Raw genomic sequence first — 11,496 nt, forward strand, 5'->3', positions numbered from 1 at the left:
CGATCTAGATGGCTCCAGGTTGGGAAACGCTGGCGCGCATTAATGTGCTTCGGAATATTCCTGAAATGAAGCAAAGGAACGTCTTCCTAGTTAGTGTATTCTGTTTTGGTCCACAGACGGGGATGCTTTCGGAATGTGGCCCACGACTGTCAAGCCGCAAATGCATAAACATTTATATTTCCTAGTCTGCTCGAAAAACGTGGGAAGGATGTGTGGTAATGTAGCTCCTTCTAGCGTCGGCATGGATACATTTCAGAGGAAACCTTCATGGCCAAGAAAAGACTGTTAAGAGAAGTGTGCATTCTTCTAGGCTTATTCAGTGATGTACCTCATTCGTTTACAAGTAGCACATCGTTAGCAATACTATCCAAGCTCACACCTATCCATTTTATATCGCTCTCACCAGGGCCGGATTTAGATGAAAAGAGGCCCTAGGTTATTCCACTTATGGGGCCCTTTCACCTCCCATTTTTAAGTTTGTAAATTACATGAGAGATAATAAAATACATCATTACTGTGATATATATCAATATATTAAATGAAACATGTTGTAATTGGTACTAACCTTTATAAAAAATGTGGCACGGATAATAAATAAAAATAAAAGGCCCCTCTTGATCTTGAGGCCCTAGGCTGAAGCCTAGTTAGCCTATAGGAAAATCCGGCCCTGGCTCTCACTGAAAGAGACAGCACATTATGCGCGCCAGTGTTTCCCAATCTGGAGTCATCTAGACCAGGGGTCCCCAACCTTTCAGACCTCAGGGACCACTAAATTAATAATTTTAAATCCTGCCGACCACTAATATGATCTACCTAATAACTGCTAGGTGGGTGTGGCTAGGTGGTCATGTGATTGGGTGGGTGTGGCCACTCAATGTCACTCATGTCAAGGGGCACCTTGCCAGCCTCTACTTGCCCTTCCTCTCCCAGCCACTCCTCACCCGGGCTCCTTAGGGCCCCAACAGGAAGGAGTTGTTGGAGCTAAGCAGCCACCAAACAGCTCAGTTCAAATTGGATCTGACCCAGAAGGAGGCTCAGTAGAAGCACCTCACTGAGGACTGCGGGCATAGGCTTTCCAAGCAGAGGGAAGACTTGCCAGAGTGCAAGGCCAGGTACCGGCAGCTGGAAGCTCAGCGGACTGAGATGGATCAGTTCTAGGCCATGATGCAGTCCCACTGGAACAAGGCCCTCCAGCTCTTTGCCACCATTTTTCTGTGGACCACCAAACTTTTCTCATGAACCACTAGTGTTTCATGGACCATCAGTTGGTGACTGCTGATCTAGATCAGTGTTTGGGAGTTGAAATCCACATGTCTTAAAAATAGCCTGATCTGTGGACAATTCCCAGATTCTCTGATTAGGGGAGTTGCACAGAAACCTTTACCTCCTCCCTCAGGCTGAAATCCCAGAAAAAAAATGTGCTATTCACATATGTGCTATTAGAGATGAATATTTAGATGACATCATGGATCTCACTTTCTTAAATCACACGGTGGAGGAGTGGAGAAAGGATAAGTGCAAACGATTCTTGCAAGTATTCTGATTGTTGAAACCTTACTTGCGTGTCTGTGTAGTGGTTTGCATACGTGGCTGAACTGTGTAACATGTAAAGGAATCTAAGGAGCATCACAGCCTTTTAATCCAAGGAAAAACTAAAGAAAAGGTGCTGTTTGAACTGAAAGATTGCAGCATCTCTCAGAATTTAAAAGGCAGCTTTTCCAGTCCTTTATATATAGATAGCACTGGTTAAAAGTCAATTATTATATTACACAATTATTACATTGTACTCAATTTACAAAAAGGCTCAGTGGCTAAGATGTTGAGCTTGTCGATCAAAAAGGCGGCAGTTTGGCAGTTCGAATCCCTAGTGCCGCGTAATGGAGTGAGCTCCCGTTACTTGTCACAGCTTCTGCCAACCTAGCAGTTTGAAAGCATGTAAAAATGCAAGTAGAAAAATAGGAACCATCTTTGGTGGGAAGGTAACAGTGTTCCGTGCGCCTTTGGTGATTAGTCATGCCGGCCACATGACCACGGAGATGTCTTCAGACAGCGCTGGCTCTTCAGCTTTGAAATGGAGATAAGCACCGCCCCCAAGAGTTGGAAATGACTAGCACAGTGATGGCGAACCTATAGCACGCCTGCCACAGGTGGTGCGCGGAGCCATTTGTCAGGGCACGTGAGCATATGCGCGTTGGCCAGCTGAGTTCACCCTTTTTTAAAGCCATTTTTCGCCCTCCCCAGGCTCCAGAGGCTTTATAGGAGCCTGGGGAGGGCAAAAAGAGCCTCCCCCACCCACCCCCGGAGGCCCTCCGGAGGCTTCAGGAGCTTCCCTGAAGCCTCCGGAACGCAAAAAACCGGCCCTACAGGCAAACCGGAAGTTCGGGAATGGACTTCTGGTTTGCTCAGAGGATCGTTTTGACTGCTCCGGAGGCTGCAGGGAAGCATCCTAGAGGTCCCTCAAGCCTTCGGAGCACTCAAAACGACCCTCCAAGCAAACCATAAGTCACTTCCGGTTTGCTCGGAGGGTCATTTTGAGTGCTCCAGAGGCTTCAGGGAAGCGTCCTGAAGGTCCCTTAAGCCTTCGGAGCACTCGAAACGACAACCGGAGGGTCATTTTGACTGCTCCAGAGGCTTCATGGAAGCGTCCTGAAGGTCCCTCAAGCCTTCGGAGGGCTCGAAACGACCCACCAAGCAAACCGGAAGTGACTTCCGGTTTGTTTGGAGGGTTGTTTTGACTTCGGGGCGGGGGGGCTGTTTTCGCCCTCCCCAGGCTCCTATAAAGCCTCTGGAGCCTGGGGAGGGTGAAAAAGCATGCAAAAAACGGGGGGGGGGTGTTCATGCCTGTAGTGCGCACATGCACACTGGTGGGTCGCGCATTGCATTATGGGTGCAGCACGCCCGCACACTACCCCCCTGCGCTCCCCCCACTTATGGCACGCGAGCCAAAAAAGGTTCGCCATCGCTGGACTAGCATATATGAGCAGGGGAATCTTTTACCTTTACCTTCATTCAATTTACAACTGGTCATTTAATGACTATTCAAAAATATGAAGTTTCAGAAAGTAAAGCACTTCTGGCCATTCTAAAACATCATGTTGTTCCCTGCCCCCTCCACCCCGGCAGTAATGTGATCTGGACATTTGGCAACCTGTGCACATTTCACAACTGGTTGGAAAGTGCCATGTGATCATGTGATTGTCATTTGCAATTTTCTCTGCTGGCTTCCTCAGAAAGTCAATGGGGAAACCAGCAGAAAAGGTTGTAAGCTGCTGAAGAATCCACCCCGCTCTCTGTGTTTAGGGAATCCTTAACAGGCTGCAGAAATCTTTGGGGTCCAAACTTTGTTTCTCTATAGCCCAATTCCGTGGATAGAATGGAATTGCTTGCTCTCCTTTGGCAGGAAGGTCTTTTACTGGCTGCTTAACTGCCGCAGCTGAGAGAGCTGGGATTGAAATGGTTAAGCAGTCACATGGGTGTCTTGCTGAACAACTGCTTCACTAAATGATCAAGATTCTGGGCCCAATTGTGGACCACTTGTATAAGCATTTTGACTGACCATATAGCATTAAGAGATCAAATGAGCCTTTCCCAGTCTAGTGTCCCCAAGGATTGCAGTTCCTATCATCCCCCAGCAATGGAAGGTTAGAATATTGAAAATCATATACAAGTGTATATTATAAAGAAAATGAGATGTAGGGTTCTAGTTTCTTGCTCTCCTCCACCCTAAATCTCTCTCTGTGTTTGTGTGTGTGTGAATGAGACTGTCCATCCGTCCATCCGTCCATTTGTAATCTCACAAGGAGGTTGGAAATGATGAAATGGCAAATATGCCTATGGTGAGTTTCTAGTCTTACTAATGTTTTGGGATTTCCACTGGTGAGTTTACACATCTTTCAAGTGTTCCATTGTTGCCGTTCCAATTGCTTTTTGCTACAAGTTATCATACCAGTGTGTGAAACAAAACATTTAAAAGATGAGTGAGATAGAAATTATGATTGAGAAGTTCAGTATTAAAATTAAAATGTGATGCCTCCAGGGCTGAAACAGGCAAGATTGACCCAAACCAGCTCCCCCACTCCCCCAAAACTGAATCACTTTGGAGCTGCTTTTACTTATGACAGTTTGTTTCAAAGTATCTTTCTTGTTAAGCCCATCAAGTTACTACAGCTTGCTCTGAGAAGTTACAGGTGAGATCCAGCCTTAATAAATCTAAAGCAGCAGAAAAAAGCTTTCTTTCCCATGATTTCTTTTCCATACCCAAGGCTTCCTCGTTGACCCTGAGGCTGATAGTGCTGGAATTCTCATTAGATCCACCCCCAAGAGGTTGATCCATTGCTGACCCCTTGAGATTTATGACTACCCTTCTTCTGATTGGTTCCTGATTTAGTCACTCATTCCAAACATTAAAACATGGATAAATGCCTTAAAGCAGGGCTGTCAAGCTGACGGCCCGCAGGCCAATGTGTCACGTGCTGGCCACGCCCAGTTTAACGGTGAAAAAAGTTGCGACGTGATGCCACTGTGACGACGTGGGTTTGACACCCCTGCCTTAAAGCATGTACAATCTTCTCTCAGTATTGCCGTAGGACAGATGAGGTCGGCGTCCCTTTTAAAATCGGTAACTTATCTTGATGCTAATGAATGTACTTTATAGAGCTTGGCAATATAGTTTTATTTTTTATTTATTTAAGGAAACCTGCACATTTAATTTTAATGATGAAAATTATTGTAGGATCCAATTTGGTCAGTCACCGGGACCACAGCTTTTGTCTTCCAAACTTTCGGACTCATGATGGAGCCCATCTTCAGGGAATTTCTCTCTAGGACACACGTATTATTTGCCTTCATTAAAATTATTCTTTACAATTTTTGAGAATTCACCCTTTGTCTAAGCGAGGAAACTCAGTGAATGGCGCTGCTGTGCTTGCCATTGAATGCCTTCAGACTTGAGGTTTGAGAATCATGCCTCATCACATCTGACTGCTCTAGCTGACCAGGAGGTGCCTGATTGATCAGCCTCCTCAGATGAATCATGGTTTGAAGATTCCTGAGGTTAACAATACACAGAGTTGGAGCATTGTCAGAATTGGAGTCAGAATCTGAATTCGTAGGAAAATACTAGAAAGACAGAAAAATCATTGCATTAACATAAAAGGAAGGACTGGTTTGTTTTCCATACAACTTACCAACAAAACGAAAATGCTAAAATAAAAATACCAAACTATCACACTGTCTTTAATACTACATATGCACAACAGAAAGGGTCAAATTATAAGCAAGAATGCAGTTTTTCATAACCTATTATTACAATGTGGATAGCTGAGCTTTGTTGCATTATGAGGCACGGCCAGCAATTATTTCCATGGAACAAGTTCTGGGCTAGGTCTCCACAGCTGATCTTAATTTTCAGAAAGGAATGAAGAAGTCAACAGCAACCACATGTGAAGTAAGACAAACATAAGAGTGTAGCAGCTGTAGAAAGATCACCCGAGAGACTATTTTTTTTTTGCATTTTGGAACTCCCTTTAGGACTGATGTGCGCAATACATGGATTTCTCATTTGGGGTTGTTGTTTGGAACATCTGTCCTTTCAAGAATAGTCAGAGGGATCTCCTTGCTTAGGGATCTTTTACGCAGAAGTGAGGCCACGGATTCCTAGTGCAAGGTCATGTGAGTTGATACGATGCAAAAGCTTGATGGCTAGAAAACCTTTTCCGGGAGCCCAAGATGGACTTAAAATTAATTAATTTAATTCAAAAGCTTTTTGAATAACAGTTCTCACTGCAGTAAATCAAACATTGTACATATATTGAGTACAAGGAATCCAAATCGTTATCTGTGTCAAGATTTACAATAGCTGAAGGAACTGATCAGCACAATGGGAAAGCATCCATTCTCAGAGAAATTATCTGAAAAAAGAAAAGCCACATTGTTGGTTATACATCTACTGGTAGCCCTTGCTTAACAATGGAAATCGGAAAAAGAATTTCCATTGTTTAGCGATGCACTGTGTAAAGTGGGATATCTCATTACTGCATTACTTAGCAACAGTAATTCTGGCACTTCTAATTGTTGGTCTGAAATGAGGATTGAAGATCATTAAGTGATCATTAACCTTGTAACTTCCCGCCAGTGTCCAATAAACAAAGTCAACAGAGAAGCCAGCAAGATCCAGGTGACTCACAAGTAGGCTGGCAGACAGGTACTGCTGCTTGGAAGCTGAGGGTATGCGGGTCACTGGCAATCTCAAAATCCATTTGCAGAGTCTTTAGAAATATGTTTCAGTTCTCCATTTGGCTCCCGATACTGTGACAGAAAGAACGTTGGTCTTACCTGAACGTGTGTTTTCAGGGGAAGAGAGGGAGTGGTCACGTGTGGCCTGATTGGTCCAAAGACTGAGAGTAAACTTTTAAAATACTCCTGCCTTCCATTCTTGCCCAGTTTCCTCGAAGGCGAACAACAGAACTGAAACAAAAATAAACTAAACAACGCAACCCCGGGAACCCCCCGGTCCTCCTCTTGGCCTCAACAACCTAAACAGGGTGGGTTGTGACCACTCCCTCTCTTCCCCTGAAAAGACACATTCAGGTAAGACCAATGTTCTTTTTCCAGTGGAAGAGAGGGAGTGGTCACATGTGGGACATACCCAAGCTCAGTCCCAGGGAGGGAACAAACAACCACAGCTATGGCCCAAGGGGAGTATCAGCCGCCACCCTCTGAAAGACCCTCCGACCAAAGGAAGCATCCGCCGAGGCGAACGCATCCAGCCGATAATGTCGGATGAAAAGGGTTGGAGACACCCATGTAGCTGCCTGGCAAATGTCCTCAAAAGGAGCCCTAGTGGCCCACGCCGCCATGGTTGCAGCACTCCTAGTGGAATGGGCTGTTATCCCCGACGGTACGGGGCGACCCGCCGCCCCATAGGCCTCCACGATAGCCTGTCGTAGCCAATGGCCAATGGTAGCGGAAGACACCCTGGCCCCCAACGTCCCGGGCTGGAAAGAGACAAATAAGGCCTCCCACCTGCGAACCCCCGCGGTCCGTCGGAGATAAATACGCAAAGCCTGACGAACGTCCAAACGGTGCCAGAGTCTCTCCCTAGCACTGGACGGACCCGGACAAAAATCGGGCAGGACGATCTCCTGCACCCTGTGAAAAGGGGCGTTCACCTTTGGGAGAAAGGTGGGGCCAAGGCACAGAACCATCCTATCCTGGTAGAAATGGCAAAGGTCATCCTTGGATGAAAGAGCGCCCAACTCCGAGATCCGGAAATGTTGCAGGGCTAGGCGCGCCACCTTCAGTTCCAACCAATTTATATTGTGTTGGAGATCCAAAACCGTCCACCTGCCCTGAGCGAAGCGAGAGCCCACCAGGGCCCCCCAACCGAACAGGCTCGCGTCCGTGGTCACGGTCACCCTCTCCGGTTCCCAGAAGGAGCAGCCCTGTTGAATGGCCGGGGAGATCCACCACCTGAGGGAAGCCCGGACCCCCGCCGGGATGCGGAGGGTCCGAAGAGAGTTGCTCACTCTTTCCCTCTGGAAAGGAATGAGCTTCCACTGAAGGGACAGAGGTGGAGCCTGGCCCACAGGACTATCCCTATACAAGAGACCATCTTGCCTAGCAACTGAGATAACATGAGAACTGAAACTAACTGACTTCTGTGAACTTTTCCTGCAAGCTGTTGCAGACTTGTTTGGCGGTCCGGGGACAGAAGGACCACCCCTGACACTGAGTCTATGACTGTCCTCAGGTGAAGAATGCGCGTAAATGGGGAGAGATGGCTGTTGGGGAAGTTCACTGAAAACCCCAGAGATTGAAGACTCTGAATGGTGAGACGAAGTTCTGAGACTGCCTGAGGCAACGACCCCGCCTTGACCAGGACATCGTCCACGTAGCATTGGAGTCTCACCGGGATGGAGCGCAAATGAGCCGCCAACGCTGCTAGAACCTTTGTAAATGTCAGAGGGGCCGAAGCCAACCCGAAGGGGAGAGCCCTGTACTGGTAATGGCGGGTCCCATGCGAAAATCTCAGGAACCTGCGATGAGTTGGGAGAATTGGAATATGGAGGTAGACCTCTGTAAGTTCTACCAATGCTAAGAAGTCCCCCCTCCGGATGCGCTGAAGGATAGACTTGAGGGAAGACATCTTGAAACGCCTGTACACCAGAAACCGGTTCAGGCGTTTGAGGTCCTCCAGCTCCCCGAACTCTTTGGAGCCACAGATTGGAGTAGTTGCCCTGACCTCGTTCTGCATGGGGAACAGCGTCCACTGCCTGAATGTTGAGGAGATGCTGAATAGCCTGGTCCATCAGACAGCGGCGCTCCAGGCTCCGCAATGGAGGGAACGACCTGAAGAGATTCGGGGAGGTGGAGAGAAACTCCAACCTGAGACCCTGATGAATGGTGGACCTGGCCCAGACATCTGACGTGATCTCGTCCCATTGATCCGCATAAAGGGACAGGCAGCCGGCTATGGGACAACTCGGGTTCGAGTCACTTCCCTCTGCAGTAAGGGCGAGCGCCTCCTTCTCGAAAGTGCCGCCTGGACTGATGCTGGAATCTGCTCCGGTCCTGGAAGGAGAAAACTGCCTGTCGTCCCTGAAAGAGGAGAAACGCTGATGATGGTCAAAGTCAGAACTCCTATAAGACTGCCTACGATAAGGATGAGACCGAGCCTCCAGCTTCTTAGCTTTGGACGGGAGAACCTTTTTCTTGTCTTTGTTCTTGATTAGGATGAGGTTGAGAGCTTCCCACAAAAGATTAGGATCTTTAAAGGGGGCAGCTGTCAGATTCCACTTGGCCTTGTTATCCATCTGCCAGTTACGGAGCCATAAGAGGCGGCGAGAGGTAACTGAGGTGGCTAAGGCGTTGGACGCAAACTTGACCGTGTCCAGAGTGGCATCCGCGGAAAAATGAGAGGCAGCAATAATTTTAGTAAGGTCTTAATGGATTCGTTCGTCCTGGATCGGGATGCAATCCGGGAGCTGTCGAAGCCACATGACTGTAGTGCGGTTGAAGTACGAGGCTGCTGCCGGGGGCTTTATGGACCAGGCGGTAGCATTGAAATTTTTTCGCAAGGTAAGTTCCGAGCGCTTATCCTCAGGTTTCAACTTATCCACTGCATCACCAGACACTACTGGGGAAGAAGAGACCAGAGTAGCCACCGGAATGTCAATAGTGGGTAATTGGATGGCCTGGGCAAAGGCCTGCTCCACATTGTAGAAGCGGCGGTCATTACTCCCAGGGTTAGAGAAATTGGAGGGACGGGTCCACTGGTTGGTCAGGACTTCCATAAACAAAGGAGGGCTGGGATCTCCTCCTTGTTTGTTGCCGTGTTCGAAAACATGGCCATATCTGGGTCCTTGGGAGGGAGCACCGAGGGATCCCCAGTCCCAATTTTGGTGGTCTTCCTTGCCTTGTTCAGGAGCGTCTTGAACATAGCTGGAGGAAACAGACCCAAGGAAGCAGAGGAATCTGGAGGGACTGCATCCTCGTCCTCCGAAAATCCCATATCCTGAGAATTTTCTTCCCCCATGACCGAGCCCTCGCTAACCATGGACAGGGAGGACGCCCTATAATGGTGACGGCCTGTCCTCCCCTGATGCCTAGAGGAGTCTCGCTGGGCAATGCCCCGTGATATAGCTGTTGAAATAAGCCTTTTAATCCCTTCAGGAAGGTGTTCCAACTCACCCATGTCTTTATAATGAGAGCTGGGACCTCGTGGGGCCAACCTACGGGATGGACTATACCCTCTAGAGGTCCCTTCCAATGGGTCCACGTAACTATCCTTTGTTAAACCTGGAGAAAGCGAAGGGGAGGGGGAAGGAGACCCCCTCTGTCTGGAATAGCTACGGGATCTAACTTGAGAGCCCAAGGGAGAAGATGGGCTGAACCCCCTAGGAGAGGAATGAGCAGAAGTGGGCCTGATTGGAGACCTGGATCTGCTGGTAGAAATAGGCCCGGCTGACTTGGCCTGCCTTTCAGCCCTGGCAAAGGTCTTTTCCAGGGCCTTGTGCCTCCTGGCTTCCTCCCTCGTAGGAGCCCTGGATGGACGTTGAGATGCCAGGGTTCTGGCTGTGGGCTCCCTGGGCCTAGGCCCCTGCGCCAGCCCTTCATCCACCTCCAAAGGGCCCTCAGCCTGGCCCTGTGGATTTCCGAGCCCTCTTCCATTGCCCCACTCACATGTCCTGAAGCACGGGATGATGGGAAGCTAGTCCTCTGCAGGTCTCACCAGAAACCTGGCCTAGAACGGGCCTAGCTACGTAAGGTCGATTGCTCCTGCCTAGGCCTTCCCAACCCGGCCGTGCGGGAGAAGGACTAGGCCCCGCTCATGTGGAGTCAAACAAAATGGCCGCTTGAGCCCAGGAATGGAGGCTCTGGAAGTCCGGGGCCATAGGAAGGGCCCTAATTCTCCCCCCGATGCCAAGGAACAAATTACGGGCTTCGCTGACGCTTGGGGGCCCCGTGGCACACCGGCACGCACCCCCCAAGCCTTCCTGACTCGCGCCGAGACGATGAGGACGTCAAGCGCGGCAGCTGCCCGAATTAAGTGGTGCCTCCGCAGACACTCGCACGCGCCTCGTGGTGCTCTGTAAGCCACCCGGCTCTCCTTAGCCGGCAGCAAGGAAAGGGCGGCCTCTTCGCAAGCAGCGCCTAGGAGCACAGCACCTCCGCAGTCCCGGGAATAGGGCTAACGCTCCTGGCCCGCAGAGGGGAGGAAGAACGCCCCAAGGGGCCCTCCCCAAACAGCCCGAGGCAGAAAAGACTGTCCCTTGGGCCGCAGCTGTAGTTTAGAATTTAATGAAATTTAGAGTCTCCAATTCAGCCAAATTAGAAGCAATCAAACAAAAAACGAACTTCCTACCTAACCACAATCTCAAACAGTGCTTGGACCAAGAGACTGAGAGGAAACTGGGCAAGAATGGAAGGCAGGAGTATTTAAGAAGTTTACTCTCAGTTTTTGGACCAATCAGGCTTTGAGAATACCCACACGTGACCACTGCCTCTCTTCCACTAGAAAATATTTCTGTAATGAAACTAAAATGAAGTAAAAATGGGGATTTGATGGGTGAGAAAGTCTATGGAATCTTTTCACCTTATGTTTCACTTCTGTCAACTGCTGATGATTGTTTTACAAATATTACATAGGGAAGAGAAATAAAGGGCAGAATGATCTTATAAACATCTTCATCAGGATTGTGCACAGCCATAATAAAATAGTTCAGAATTCATTTTGGAAGCCCAAATAACCTTAATTTTTATAAAGCTTTGTTGTTGTTGTTGTTGCTGCTGCTGCTGCTGCTGCTGGAGGGAAAAAAGCTATCAGAAAGGAGAGAAATTCCATACTTCAATATCTTGTTATTAGCAATTCTAAGAGTCTGCATCTCAAGGCACCAGTAGTGAAAGTATAGATCTGTTTATAGAGAAAGCTTGTAATAAATGTTAGGGACTGAAGCAGACTTGATTATTCCATGTTTTTTCATACATCTCTGAACA

General features: G+C 48.4%; 1 protein-coding gene across 1 annotated transcript in view; it reads right to left on the reverse strand.

Annotated features, from left to right (window-relative positions):
* Nucleotides 1-4,647: 4,647 nt before the first annotated feature.
* Nucleotides 4,648-11,496, reverse strand: part of ACVR1B (activin A receptor type 1B) — a 76,799-nt gene continuing 69,950 nt past the window's right edge. The window contains exon 10 of the mRNA XM_081960748.1: nt 4,648-5,118. The gene's annotated coding sequence lies outside the window, so the exon portion shown is untranslated. The remainder of the gene's footprint in view (nt 5,119-11,496) is intronic.

The sequence above is a fragment of the Natrix helvetica genome (genome assembly GCF_964273705.1).
Source record: "Natrix helvetica genome assembly, chromosome: 1".
In the NCBI taxonomy this organism is placed as follows: Eukaryota; Metazoa; Chordata; class Lepidosauria; order Squamata; family Natricidae; genus Natrix; species Natrix helvetica.